Below are 16253 nucleotides of genomic sequence, written 5' to 3'. Positions count from 1 at the left end.
ATATTCTGAAGGAAAGCACCTGGCAGTAAATTACCACTGGCTATTTACATTAAATTTTAGAAGATCAAATTGAAGATAGATTTTTTTTTCAGAGATTTGACAATTGAAATGCATTTAACCATTATATATTTATTAAAAGGCAACAGCACAGTTGCCACTGAGAAGCTGGTTTTCTGACTTCTGAAAGCAAGCTGCAGATTCTGTGCTAATGTACTACTGAAAATATCATGAGATTAAACTCATTCCTTTGCAATTACAAGTAATGGTAAATGGCTAGCACTGCTTTGACTGCAGCTGCTTTAAAAGGGGAAAAGCAAAGAAAAAAATTCTATAATTGAAAAGACTGGAGTGGGAATAATTAGGCATCATGATTGTTAACCCTAATACACAGACCCATTTACAAGGCAATTTGCAAAGGAACAAGAATTCTGATATCCTTCGTCCTCTGTATCATCCTTTGTCTCTAGCTTTTGCTTTGGTTTTTTTTTTCCTTTCAAGATTTTAACTTCTTTAAAATACACCAGCCTCTCTTTGAAATATGAACTCTTTTCCACTTTAAAAATGGTTGAGATCCTTTTGCATACCATACATTCAGGAGTATTGCTGTCCTAATTAGCTCATGTTATGAACAGTCATTTTAGAGGCTTAAAAGTTATTGAAGAAAACATTCCCTTGTAAAGATTAACTGCTTTGCTCGTATTAATACCCAACAAAAAGAGACCAAAAACAAAGGTTATGGTTTGATGTGCAATTAACTGAATCAGAACTGATGGTACAGGGTAGGGTGGAAGAAAGCACTGTTTCCACACTTACTTTCACTCCCTCCAGTGCTGGGATATTTAAAAGTGTCTGCTAAGATTTCACTAAATTATTAAAAGCATAAAACATACAAAATCAAAGTAATACGGATTAATAGAGAAATAGTAATCAATATTTTATTACAGTTACTAATGAAATACTTACCAGACTCTCTTCCATACTCTAGAGTAATTAAAAAGATACAACTCTTACATTAACACCTGGGTTAACACATCATCTTCTATTTGTGCTTGTAGAAAAGTTAGCTATGTAAACTTATGCCATGAGAATCTTGTATGTTGTATCTAAGTTTTTTTGGTTTTTACAGCATATTATTTCCACTCCTGGAAAATCTAAAGAGTTCGAGGGAATTGATCCTACGTAAATAAAAATGAATATGTGCGCAAGCATTGCAAAATATGGAGGGAAAATAAAATAAAATCCAATGCAAAGTTAACCTCATGATGTCTTGGACTGAACTGATCACTCTTTAATGACAACTATGAAAAATTGCCAGTGAATAATAGATCAGTAAATATAACTTTGACTATCTTAGAATGGATAAAACAAACAAACAACTGTTAGATGTTGATTAGATGCAAATGGGTGCAGAGACTCAGTAGTGAAGAAGCCTTCTTCTGCACTGACCATGACCACCAGTAAGAGACGGGAGAAAAATGAGAGGAATATCTGTGCGATAGAACGCATCTTCAGTCACGCTGGGTTAGTTTAAGATATAACAGATACGCACACCTTTTTATCTCACCATACTTAGAAATACACTTCGAGTAAGGGCACATATTTTAAACAGTGGAAAAAAGTTTAGACGTATTAGCCAAATGAAAATAACTCAAGAGCATGCATGTGGTTCTGCTTGTACAAATGGTTCCCACAAGCAAAATAAAACCAGACTCAGAGGGAGTAAGAATGCCCACAGCTAATCATCTTGAGACATCTCCAGACATGATTTAGGATGTTTTCTTACTATGAAAGGACTACCAAATACTTTGAATCAAACAACAGAGGATCTTGCAGGAGTCAAAGAATCATTTGTCACAAACTCAAAACTACATATTTGTCTTTTCAAGGTGCATGAACTTTGAGTTCCTGCTTCTACAAGCCTGCAGATCTTGTTCAGAAACTCTGCAGAATCTGATTAGGAGTAATTTTAGAATTGGAATGAGAACTGAAAACATTTATCTAACAACTTAGATTCAAAACCTCAGCCAAAGAAGCAGCAAATACATTTTTGGAAACTAAAAGAATGAATCAACTTCAACAGGAAAAGGAGAAATAAAACACACAAAAAAATTTGAGAACTTATAGAGTACTCATGCCTCTAAAAGGGCTGTTTTGGTGTCACAGAAGTTATTTTTGGGGCCTACCAGCAGTTATTTACACACATGCTCATTTGGTCAGCGAAGTAAGATCCAAACTTCAACTCTCAGAAGATTATTATGCTTATTGCTGCTTTTAACCTCTATAGCTGTACCACATGAGGTCTGCACCTTTCACAGCTGCCTTTCCAATCTCTTTATTTTCAGATTTCAGTTTACTGATATAACACACACCTCGAACCTACAATGCACAGTAGACAGAACCATAAAAATACATATTAATAACGTTGGAGAATTTCCTCTGAAAACACCACCACCAATGGACAATATCTCAGACTATACCTCCAAACAGATTATTAATTTCTCAGTAGAATGCAAGAGCCCATAAACAAAGGAAAACATCTGCTCATAAAGCTGATAATGACTGTAGTGCAGACAACACTCGACCTGCTTTTTAAACCTCCTTTTAAAACACACATCCCTTACTACTAAAAATTCCCTCCTTACTGATCCTTGCCTTTCCATTCTTCTTTCTCTCCTCCTACTGCTCACTTCTAAAGAGAATTCTCCCTCCCCACTACCATTAAACATTTTCAATGACAAAATGTTCTTCCAGCTCTGCAACCATAGAGGCCGCAAGGGAGATTTTCACATCGTTTTTCAGTCTGTTCCACCCAAGAAAGTCAGAAGTAAACCGTGGTCCGATCAGGCAGAAATCAAAACTAAGCACACCACCATCTCCTACTCCCTTTATCCGCTAATCGCTCATTGACGCCGATTCAAGTTTCCTCCTTCACAGCTCATGTAGGAATTAGAAAAAAAATAATCCTACCTCAGCCTCGCATTGCTTTCCTTGCCAGTTTTGTTGTTATTTCCTTCTTCTTGCTCTCTCACCTTGACATCAACAAAGTTACCAAGGCTGTAAACCAAAAGGACAAGACAACAGGTTTCATTTAACCTCCCTAATGTAAATATTTAGCACAAAGAACAATCTCTCCCTCACAGACCACTCCCCACCTAGATGACACGTCTACTGATTTCTAGGTCTTAAAGCTGGTATTTATGAAAGTAATTGCAGAGTCTTTAAGCCCCGTTGCAGGGACTCTTTGCAACACATCACAGGTGGAAAATAAATTAGAGGAGCAATCATTAACAGCTGTGTTGAAACGAAAGAAAAGCAGACTTCATTTTTCTGTTCTCAAATGGAAATACAAGAAAAATCTATCACAGAGACAGCCAGTGGAAAACATATTTATCAAGATTTATATTGCTGTAAGTCCTTTCTAGACCAATAAACACACCCAGCTTCACTCAAAGACACTTAGACAGCAGTTGTTCTTACAGCAAGCTATAGGAGCTGGAATTCATTTTAAGCTCTTTAAATCCCCCTCTCAGCAGAGAACAATAAGAAAGGGGATGCACAAAGTCGATCACTACTCAAAAGGCCATCTTCCTCATGACCCCAGCTACTACAAACCCTCAGGGCAAAAGGAGAGGGGAAGTTATGAGCCCAGACTTGATTGTAAAAAAAAAAAAAAAAAACAAAAACAACAACAACAAAAAAACTAGTACCACACAAGAAAAATAGCAAAGGGCTACCCGTGCTTTATCTACCCATGAGGGACAAACTCAAAAGCGTTAGCATGCACAGGCTGCCTTACAGCCTTCCCCTGCCCTCAAGACACACAAGCTCACCCATAACGACTCCCACTCACCTCACAGTTGTCTTTTTAGGCAAGAGAAACTTAGCGATGAGTTCCTGATGCTGTCTCCCACCAAGCCTAGGGCCACAATTACAAACCAAACGGCAGAATTTAAGTTTTCTCTGAGCACTCTTTAGACGGCCCACTTAATGAAATGCTAAGTGGTCACTGAAGCCTGCTGCAAGGAGCCCTTTTATAACCACAGAGCTCCAGGTGCCGTGGCATTACTAACAACTAGCGAGTACCACCTGTGATAAAATCCACACCTGAAGGCAACAATACATCAGCTCAGCTCTCACTCATTTTTCCTAACATGTTATGACCGTTTACAATTTGCAGATCTGTGCTTTAATTAGAAGAGTGAAAATGAAATGATATTTTAATGACTTAAGGCTTTTGAGAGATGAGAATCATAGTATCATGGAATCGTTAAGGTTGGAAAAGTCCATGAAGATCATCCAGCCCAACCACTGACCCCATGCCCACCCACTAACCGTGTTCCTCAATGCTGCACCCCCATCCACGGTTCTTGAACACCTCTGGAGATGGTGACTTTACCACCTCCCTGGACAGCCTGTGCCACTGCCTCACTGCTCTTTGTGAGAAGTTTTGCCTGATATGCATTGTGAACAGCTCCTAAACATAAGAATATGAGATGATTAAATCAAATCTGAAGTCTGTTCTCTGGTCAGATATTTTGTTTGTTTGTTTTGGTTTTTGTGGTTGTTTTGTTTCAGAACAGCAAAAGCAAGGAAGGCATTCTTTATTATCGTTTCTGGCACACATATATTTTAAATTCAAAAAGAAAAGAATAAATTAAGTGTAGAAATGACCAATAAGCTGCATAAAAGCCATTAGCTGCTGCCTACGTTTAGCTGCACAGTAAAATGAAGAGACAGCTCCGGATATTAAGACATACTGTCTGAAACAGTATCGGTCCGTTTTCTCGTGGCTTCACTTCGTTTTCCACTAGGTGGCACTCTGGAAATATTTCTAAATTCTAGAATCCTTTCTGTTGCCTTTTAAAAAGCCAACAAATTAGCGATTTCCCTCAAAACTTCTATTGTTTACAGCCTACTGAAAACAGCAAGTGAATTATACAGAGTGGTACGGAAAATTAACATTGTTAAATGTCTCACATATATCGCTAATAAAGTTTCATTATTTATACTGTCATCTTGAAAAGCACTTATTTCCTAATCAATCAATTCACAACTAAATAAACAGTCATATAAGCATACAGCATGAAAGCATAGCACTTCCAAATCACATTTTCCTGATATTAAGTGTACACTGGCTGCTATTAGGAGAATGAATAAAAGAAGAATACTTCTCATTTTACTCATTTCTCCCCATCTCCCCAGATGTCTACTTTTATTTAAGAAAATGCACATATGTGTTTATTTCAGGACAGTTACTCTTTTCTGCTAGTTTTATTTTCATTTGTTTTCTTTTGTTTCTTTGTTTTTGTTATGCTTTCATTCCAAAAGTGATTCTGGAATATGAATTCATAGAATAATAGAATGGCTTAGGTTGGACGGGACCTTAAAGATCATTGAGCTCCAACCCCCTGGCATGGGCAGGGTTAGGTCACAAAAGTCACAAAATACTCATATTCATTTGAAAAAGCTGGAGATGTTCTTAAAGTTAACTGATCTCTATCTGTGTATAGGGACAAAAAGATGTATATACCTATTTTTTTTAAAGAGTTCCTTGAAGCACTCTGTACCATCTAAATCCAGCTGCAGTCCCACAGACATTCTTTTTGATGTTCACTAAAACTGGAGATGAGTTCTAGTAAACAGATGTCCTTGTCAGAGAAAATAAACAACAACAAAATACACAGTACACTTGGTGCAATCCGGCAGTTAGAAATGAATAGGAAACAGTTCTCTGTTTTCTGAGTTGCTGCAGGGATGATGGGTAGATGTGGCATTGGGTCCCCATCCCTTTAGACACCCAAGGTCAGGCTCGATGGGGCTCTGAGCACTTGATGGAGCTGTAAGTGTCACTTTTCAATGCAGAGGAACTGGATCAGCTGGCCTTTAAATGTCCCTTTCAACTCAATTCCCCGATTCTGTGATCCAGGAGTGGAAACCTGCTGATAAATAAAGGGAAAGTACTACATCTGCATGGCCATGTAGGACATATGCCTCAGGGCGTTTGATGTGCTCCAGAGGACCAGCTGCTCTTCTCAGTCAAAAGTCACCATCCCTGGAGGAGTTCAAGAACCATGGAGACATGGCACTGAGGGACATGGTTCAGTGGGCATGGTTGGGATGGGTTAATGGTTGGACTAGATGATCTTTGTGGTGTTTTCCAACATTAATCTATGATTCTATGAAAGGTCAGTCTGTTGTATGGAGCTTCATTTCTGGTTTCTCTTGTAAGAGTTGAAACATTAAGAAGGAAAGGCGTAGCGCCACTGCCTCTCTTCTTCTCTACCTTCCCTTAGCCCCCAAAAGATTTTGCAGTTAATTCTTAATGTTCATGTTATATACTTGGAGGAGACACATTTGTGAAAATTTCCAGGTGACTATCAGAGAATTTATAAAGTAGGTCTAGCATAGAGGTCTGTAAATAGCAGCAGATGTTGTCTGGATGACAGAGGGAGAGCCTGTGTGCTAATGAAAGGAAGAGGTTCTACAGAATCAGCCACTGTCTCTGATCATAGGCACCTTCTTTGAATTCACCTTCTGACACACTGAACTTTGGAAATCCTCCCTGGAGGTGGAGGAAGCCTTGATCATTGACCGAGCTTCTTAGTTGCAAGGCAGGGTCAACATTTCCCAACCAACTAGGTTAAACTTAGCTTAAAATTCCAATTTGACTTGGAGACAGAAAGTGAAGCATAAGCCTCGATGATCCAGGTATACTCAAAAGTGCATAAAGATACAGACCTCGCAATCTCCTGCAGACCAGAAGCTAAGGATAATGAAACTTGGGAGGCTTTACTCAGGAAGGAAGATGAGCTGGCTGGATCACAGTCCTGGATGGATTCAGTGGCAACAGGAGGGCTCATACATTCCTCCTTTGCATTTTGTCACACTGCTATAATAGAAAATCTTTACCTTCACATACACAGTATTAACTCTTCTTCAGAGTGTTGATGGTTTTATTGGTGTGATTTCTGTGTTTGTAACAGAAACAGAACACAAAAGCGAACATAAGCATTCCAGTTCATTGGATATTTTTCATTATCCACTATGTTGATTATTAGCCAACACACTGTTGAAGTTTATTACTTCAGTTCCCTAGAAAAAGACAAATTGGGATAAATTTCCTAGTGAAAAGCTCTTCCCTGCCTCTATTTGAGCTGAATGATGATCTTGGATCTACAGATACAGACAGGCTTTTTCCTCTTCAGAAAGCCTTCATGGCGTGGACTGAACCTGCATCAGAGCATAACCTTAATTGTCAGCCACTGGGACAGTGGTAAGTGACTCTGAGCATGGGCTCCATGCTTGGCCAAATGTTAACACAGTCCCCAATGTACTCATTATCAGAGATCTTCTCTAACTTTCTGCTGCTGAATGAAGTCACTGTGGTCACTTGTGTCAGAGGAAGGCAGAGAATTTGGCTGTTTGTCTTTACAGAAGTACGGCTGAATCAATAACCTGTGGAATGAGAGCTTTAGAGTGGATGAAGAGTGTATTATCTTATATATCTGTATTGGAAAGTGCTGGCAACACACTGCTGTTTTGAACAAATAAATGAACTTACTAGAGGGAAAAGAGAGACTGCTGATAAAACAGAAAAAAATACTGTACTCAGGAGATGATTTTAGTTCGAGTGCTAATATTTTATACAAGAGAATATTGAATTTAGGGAGAGGCTTATTCATTTATTTGGCTTTTTAACTTTCCAAAGTGTTTTTATTGACTGATTTTGTTTGCAGCAGCTAATATTACTGTCACTGTAACAATATTTTTTCCTTATTTAGCTCTCTTGATGCAGTTTGCCACCTGAAGACATTTACTTTTCTTTTTTTTTTTTTTTTTTAATAAAGCTGCTCTTTAAAAACTCCGAGTTCATTCACACAGAGTTGAGGCTGCATTTGCTCAGATGATACCAAAATGATAAAATTTCAAGAAATGTTGTGTTAGCTGAGATCCAAGGCCCATTTGCTGTGTGTTCAACTGCAACACTAATTGACAAAGACATTTCCAGAATGCAAACAGGAGATGTACTGTCTTGCTTATTTGTCAACTTTCTCTCCTGTTGTTGATCATTGAAATTCTTGCCTTTTGCCGTATTCTGTGATCTGAAAGGATTCATCAACTCATTATACTATCATGACAAAAAATGACTTCAAAACCTTCCATCCTTAACAATATCATATGAATAATCTAATGCTGCTAGAAACTTTACAGTGTTTTTTTCTCTTGGCAACAACATCAATCTACTAGGAGAATACATACACAGGAACAGATTTTTTTCAGTTTTGAGGTTTGATTTGATTCAAATTAAGTATAGTATTGCTGAACACTTCTAATTACCTACTCGGGGGGGCACCAACCCCATAGCAGATATAGAACAGAATAGACTCCAGCAACCACTGTTCTCCCTATTTAAAACCCATCTCATTTAGCATTGAAGTTTCTCTAAAGCTGCAGGACACTTTCTGAGTGGGAGTCCCACCATTCCATCAGGCTCAAGAGGAGCAACTATGTTTTGAACTTGAACTATATTTGCTCAGAGCAAGGCTGCAAGGCTAAAACAGCTGTCAGCTTTGAACTCCAGCCTTTGGGAGAGAGGCAAGGAGGAATAGCTTCTGCAGAACTAAGCTGAATTCAGGGGAAAAATAAACCATAAATTGCTCCTACATCTATGATAAAATCAGTTTTTCTGTCTCGGGAGGGGAAAAGTTTGTGTGTTTCATCTTTCCCTACAAAAGCTAAGCAGACCACCCTTAGACCTGGAGAACTCCAGGTGAGATTCAGTTCACTGAATCCAGCAGAGATTTCACCACTACAGCAGTGTTGTACTTTCAGCAAGAACAGAGAACCAAAGCATTTGACAGCCTCTTTTGCCAATTCGGTCTCAAGGCCTTAAGCAAGCTGTAGAGGCCCTTGGGAATGCCAAAGCATCAGCTACAGCCCCATTGTTTGGTGTTAGTCAGTTCTTGCAGTGCAATTGGCTCTTAGGGGGCCAAACAGAAGAGGAAAAAATCATAAAGAAGGAAGACTTTGCTGCTTTGACATTTTAACAGTGCACTGGTTTGAGGTGCAGACACCAAGCAGAGTCTGCCCGTGAAAACACGACCCCCTATGCCACCACTACTGTCATTTATACCCTAGAGTGGTGTTCTCTGCTATTCACTGACACATGCAGAACCCAAACTGTAGCTGGTATGAATATAATTTCACGTGTTTTTGTATCATGTAAATATAAATTCATTACTTGATAGCACACGGGGCATAACTGCTTTTATTTATTCTCTTACTTCCAATCAGCATCAGTCTATACAAATTTAGAATCTATTCTTTGGAGATCTTCTCTTCTTACTGATCACTCATATTAGGAAAATGGGTATGCAACACATTAACTCCTCCCTTCCGTCTGCTTATCTTGATGACAGCCCAAGGATATTTGAGCACTTCTAGCATCTTTAAACACTTTTAAGAGACTCAATTCTCCCAATTTGTGCGGCTTAGAAAAATGTAATAAATTCTTCCGTTTGTTTTAGTTGAAATTTTCATGTTCCCTCCACACTGCTCTGTTAATGTTTTCAGAAGCAGCCTTCCCTTTGCTTCAAGCTATATCAGCTCTAGTATCAACAAGTTGTAGGGATATTTGTGGAGAGCTAATTGGGATATTCATAAGTCCCTCCTGCCCAATCCCATCTGCAAGGGAAATGTTAGCTTATTGTATACTCCCTAAGTGGCCAGATGTGACCATGGGATAAATGTTTTGCAAATTGAAGGGTCAGGACAGTTTCAGTTTCACTACCAATCAGCCCCTGATGTCTTTAGCAGTGCTGATTGCCTGGGAGGAAGGACTGTCTCTCCTCTTCCAACCCAATTCATGAAACAAGCCAGAGCTGATTGCTCTGGCACTTGAAAAGCTGCCTTGATGCCAGTGGTATCTCTTCTTGATCTAGGCAGCTTGTTCCAGAGATTTTGGGGTTTTAAACACTTAGGGATTAGCATTGAGGGTGAGGGAAGAGCTGGTGATATTTTCTGCGAGACACAATGGATAGAAATTAGTTGCTGTGGGATAGTACCACGGGAACTTGTAACAGTATGATGGATCTGCCTAAGGAAGCTGGGCTTGGCTACTAATTCTGTGATGTAGTAGAATTAATGATAGGTGCTGATGTAGTCTAGTTTTCCAAAGTATTGTTTTTCCTGGTGATTTATGGTTGCACATGCAAGCTAAACTTAACAGCCGCCTTAGCAGGAAGTTTTAACCAAACTGGTGACTCTGCACTGTTTCTTAACTCCAAGCACTGAAAGGATCAAAAGAAGAGACAGAATTCCAAGTGAAGCAGACATCAAAGAACAACCAGGAGTTTCATTTTCATCATTCAGGGGGTTTAGCCTAAGATCTATTGTTTCTAAGCACTGTAAACCCAGTTGCATCCTTCAAGGATGGGATTTGGCCCTGCCCTACATCTCTTGGCTATAGATCCATAAAACGCTGATCTTGACCAGCCTAAAACAGAAAGGAAAAATAACAGAAAAGCTTCTGTGAGCCAGAAGAATGATTTAGCAGGTGCTGAGAATTTAAAAAAAAATCTTGTTGATAATAGCAGTTACGGAATAAAATTATCAATATCTTAAATTGTTGTTTTTACTTTGTCTGAAAACTTGTAGTCTTTGTACATATAATCATCCTGTTTAGATAAGTTGCTATAAGTTAGCATAAGACATGTGGGAATCAAATGTTGTTTCTGCATTAGAATTGGATAATATATATATTTTTATTTCATGATCTCCACTGTCATAGTTCTTTTTGGGAGTCTTTCTGCTTAACTTGGGGAAGATCTCTGATAGTTTATGTCACTTATCGTCTAGATAACCCTTCCCAGAGACGCACGCTCTGTATATAGGTGTATATAGGTGTATATATGTATATTTTGTCATACACACTGCAAGAATATCCTGCAGGAGATGAAACCAGAGAACAAGTCATGGCGTGCCCGAGGAAGCGCCTGAAGAGACATCGGAATATATCAATTCGACAAGAAGAGCACTGAGACATCTTGGAAACAACAGGATGGCGACTGACTGACACCAGATAACAAACAAATTAACAAGTAAATAACAAATGTAAATCCTCTGATAAGATTGTGAAACTGGAGTACACAGCCAGTGGGGAAACAGGGGAGAGGGGGGAGGCAAGGGGGAGAAAACAGGGTATAAAGGCTGTCATGTTGTGTCCATAGGTGCGCTCCTGCTTGTAGGATGCCCGCCATTGCAATCGCGAATAAAATCTGCTTTTATCAGAGATACCGTCCTGACAAAATTATTTGGATATTTCCAACAGACAGGAACTTCCATTAGTGCTTATATAACAACAAAAAAACACATTCAGCTTTCCTCCAAGCAAAATGTTTGGGAAGAAATTTTGATTATTTAAAAAAGAAAAAAAGAAAAAAAAACCAACAAACAAACAAACAAAAAAAAAACCACCAAAAAACAAAAAACTACAGTATCTTATTTCTACAATTCCCAGAACATCTTTTTCATGATTTATAAAACAACTTCTCTTTGTAAAATGCTCAGACAATTACACTCATCTATTGTGCACATAAAGTTGACACAAAAAAACATCAAATTTCCTATTTCATCCAAATACACTTTTCTTGTAGGCTTTCCTTGTGCTAGGAAAATACATTCTTCACTCTCTGCTAAAGAGAGGAGACCACTGTTCTCAAAGTACTTCTCTTGGCTCACTGAGATGTTCCTTGCTGATACAGCTAACAGTCAGAATCACTGTACTTTCCTTTCTTCTTGTACATAAGAATAGTCTAATTCACTTCTTATTTCTGAAGATGTGACAGCAATTTAATTACCTAGCCTTCTAACTGGCATCACCACTATCCCTGACAAGCAGTAGCAACAAGCATTTGAATGAATTATTTCACAGAATGAGGATTTATAACACAGCTGAAGGATCTTCAGTGCAACATCTACATTCAATGCAACGTATTTTTTAAACACAGAAGGGGAAGCAGTGCTTGAGGTAATAAGCTCGGATGGCTTTTCTGTGTTACAAATATATCAGCAATAGGTACTTAGAGGTGCATCAGCAGAGGACAACATGGTTAAGGCTCTGAAAGGCAGGAACTCTCCTGCTGGCTTATGGATTCCCAGAATTCATTCACCAAGGAGAACAATGAGGAGATCCAGAGATAACAAACAATATGTTAGCAAGCTACAGCAACATCTGAAAGGTATCCGTGGAAAACAGACAGTAGCCAACATAATGAGAAAAAGAACAAGGAACATACATTCTACAAAGAATTTCAATTAACATGATAAAGACAGCTCACAGATTAACAAAAGTCTGAGGAGACAGAAGATTGCCACTTGCTGTGATGTTAGCAGCATCCCACAAAAGTGAGGATCCAAAAATATGTGCTTCAGTCCAACCGAACTCAACAGGCTTGTCTCTTTAAACAAGAAACTGAAATATTGAATTCTCTGTCAATCTGAGCCTTGTGCTCTTCTGCAGCAGGATCTCTATAAAAGAAGGTAGAATCCCCCTAACACCGGGAACTTGACTGATCGGCTTAACCGAAGCTGCCATTAGCACAAGGGGCACTTCCAGCAGCCAGGGAGCAGTCAAAGAGCCCATGGTCCTCTGCTGAACCTGCTTCTGGGTGTGCTTCTCAGCCTATGGAGGAAACATTTGCATTTTCACTGAATGACAAAAGCTGGGTTATTTGAATTGACCTCCTTAAACATACATATATATTTTTGCTCTTCCTTATTCAGACAGAGGACATACCCAATTGCTGCCATAGGATTGAAGGAACCCTGCCGGTCTGTCTCTTCTCCACTGAATATTTACTTAATCGCAGAGTAAGTTTTCAATAAGTGGTTAGAAAAAACCAATAGTGTAAGATAAGTTGGCACAACGGCATAGCAGGAAGACCTGATTCTGTTACAAAACCAGTGAGAAAAATCACTCAAGTTTCTACTGAGCTGCATTCCTTTCCAAAATACTCTTCCAACCAAGTGAAACAAAAGCTCTAACAACCTATGTAGATTCATTAATAGCTTTAATCAATTGATAATTTTTTATTCTATTCCTTCTGAAAACCTCCGGCCTAGTTACAAATACGAGGTCTGGTCCCCAGTAACAATCATAGAATCACAGAATCTTTAGAGTTGGAAGGGACCTTTAGATGTCGTCTAGTCCAACTCCCCTGCAATGAACAAGGACATAATGAATACAGTAATGTGTAACTCCTGAAAATAAGACCAAATAAGCCCAGTAGCAGACAGCCAGGCTCGCAGGACACTTGTTGGTCTGGCTGGGGCCATCTTGCTCAGTTAGTTGAGGAGAAGGGCATCTCCCAGAGACAAAATGTTAAGCAGGTTACTTTGGCATGCAACAGGCTAGAAAGAAAGTACATGAAACTCAGACTTAACGCCATAGTTGTAACACAGTTTAAAAACAAGTATTTTTCCAAAAGTTATAAGCAATCTTGATGAGATCAGACAATTGTCTCCTCAGCACAACACAATGATTCTCAAAAATAGAGTCCTCTGCAAACATTTCCTCTCTTCTGGCTATAAAACCACTTTGAGTGATAAATCACCACTTTGTGTCATTTCACTGTCACTGGAAATTGGGACCCTCCTTTTTCTTTTTCCATTTAGACAATGACTTGTCTAGAAGCATTCAAGTGGTCTGAGCTTTCTAATGGATCGTACTGATTATTAAGGACTTTGCTTGGAGCTGTTTGCCTTCAGCTCTTTAAAAGTATGCCTTCATACACTGAGATGTTTTAAGGAGTGCACAAAAGATCATCCAAAAATGAGGATACTTAGAGATTGAAACAAAATCTCATCAAATTCTTTTACCAAGAATGACAGGAGTAAAAATCTACATTTCTAACTTAGAGTGATGCTGTGAGAGTTCACTAAGGTTTATCTGGAAACTTAATCTCCAGATAAATATGTCCTGGCACGCTCTACCTGTTAATGGCAGTTCACCCCAGATGGGGCATACACAGAGATTCACCTCCTAACCTTACATAGAGACGTCCAACCTGACAGCATGCACAGCAGACACTGCATACGCTCAAATTAAAGAGCTAATACAGATTCTGATAAAATTTCCTATCTCTGCACAGCCTGCTCCATGGCTTGTATAGAAGCAATACCAAAATCTATTAATAAAAAATAACAGAAAAATACAAATCAATAGATCTCCCGCATCCTCTGTTGTCCAAATGAAGAGTTAAAAAACGTACCATTAGTAGCTCAGAACAGCACATTTTCCTTGTCAGTATGATTGGCTGTAATAATAAAAAAATATGTAAATTTGTCATTAAAAACACTGGTTGAGGCTTAATGCAACAATTATTCCTCTGAATTTGCTTTGATTGCAGGGAGCAAGTTTGTTCAGTGCAGCCTCGAGCTTTCATCTGTTAAAGGTCACTGACTGCCCATAATGACCAGAATGAGGAAATAAGTTAGTCTGCTGGCAAGCTCTATTGATAACAGCATTTGTGGGTACTGCAGTAGTGCATGGGAGCAGTGATCAGGGCAGGCATTATACTAAACAGAGAGGAGAAGAAATGAATGTTACACTTAACAAAACTGCAATGTACCTGCTGTTTGATCTTAAAATTGGCCTATCCTCAGTCCCAGAAGCGGCCTGTGTACTATAGGAGAAAAAAGTGATCTTGAGAAACTGTGCTGAAAGAAATTTCTATTCCAAATGAGCTTGAGAAGGAACAGGAAAAAAAAGCTCCATTTGGCAAATGCCAAACCTTGAACTTTTATTCACACGAAAATCAGTTACTGGTTTTATAGCTCCAGACTTGAGATCAGATGAGTCCCAGAATACGCAATGAAAGGTAAATAGGAGATAAGACCAGTCTAATCATTGATAGCAAAAGGGGAAAATGGTTTCAAACTAAACAAGGAGAGATTTAGATTGGATATAAAGAAGTGTTTTTACAATAAGGTTGGTGACGCACTGGCACAGGTTGCCCAGAGAGGTGATGGATAATCCCATCCTGGGACAGGGCTCTGAGCAACTGATGGAGCTGTAGGCAACCCTGCTCATTGCAAGGGAGTTGCACCAGATGACTTTTAAGGTTCCCTGCCAACTCAAACCCTGTGCATAGCAGGGAGGATGAAAATAGATGATCATTATGGTCCTTTTCAACCCAGGCCATTATATGATTCTATGATTCAAACAACTCTATGATTTCTACTTTCTCTGAATGGCACCACACTGTTCAGGATGGGTGCCGCTGCTTTGTAAAAGGTCCCAAATGGAGTTTACTAAATGCAGCATACATGTGCCTACTACAGATGTTTTTATTACAGCTATTTCATCTTGCCTTTGAATATTTTAGTTTATTTATGCACTGAGAAAATTAATTTTACACAAGATAACTATGAATTGATACAAATGACTCCTCATAAATATGATTGATGTGATGTTTTCTGAACGGGAGATATTAAGAGACACAAATGTACTCAACAAGCATCCTTTTTTGTTGTCTCCAAGTTGTGTTTTTTGTTGTTTTAATTTATAAGTCTGCGTCTACTGCATGTTCTTGGTGAAATCGATGCAGTGTTTGAGATTATTTGGCAGCTTTCTGAGTGGTTTTCCCAGTGGAAGAGCCTTGAGGTGTGTTTTTATTCCTAAGCCTTATTGCGACTGAGTGACGAGAAGAGTTCTCCATCTGGTGGATTTGCTCAGGCATACTGACACAATCTCTAACAGGAAATTTATAACAAAATATATGCAATTTTTAAAAATTCCCTTACAAGTAAAGGGAATAAATTTATCACGAAAAAAGAGGTAGTCTGTCTGGTTTTCATCCGTGCAGTAGATGGGCCTCTGTTCCTACCCACCCAGGTAAGCAGAAACTCATCTGATGCTCTGGAAACTTGGGAGTGATCTGATGTAGTCCTCAAGAATTGTTCACAAAATTGACTTGTGTTGTTTTGTTTTGTTTTCCCTATTTTTGTCTAAAATTGGAGGAAGATAACCTCCAGACTAAATGTTTTGCAATAACTGTCTTCTGAACTTGGCAGCAATTCTCTTCAAGGACCTTCAGCCTCATTGAGGTACCACAAGAACTATAAAAGGCCAAGCATTTGCAGAAATTAACATCCTGATCATAATATAGACTGTTATTTATATTAGGGACCGTTAGTTACTATTTTTTTTTTTCTTTTTTTTAAACTAGTCCCATTTGTGTTTTAAGAGTTCT

This window comes from Meleagris gallopavo, chromosome 8 (genome assembly GCF_905368555.1).
Source record: "Meleagris gallopavo chromosome 8, MGAL_WU_HG_1.1, whole genome shotgun sequence".
NCBI classification, from domain to species: Eukaryota; Metazoa; Chordata; class Aves; order Galliformes; family Phasianidae; genus Meleagris; species Meleagris gallopavo.
This window is presented reverse-complemented; position numbering follows the sequence as displayed.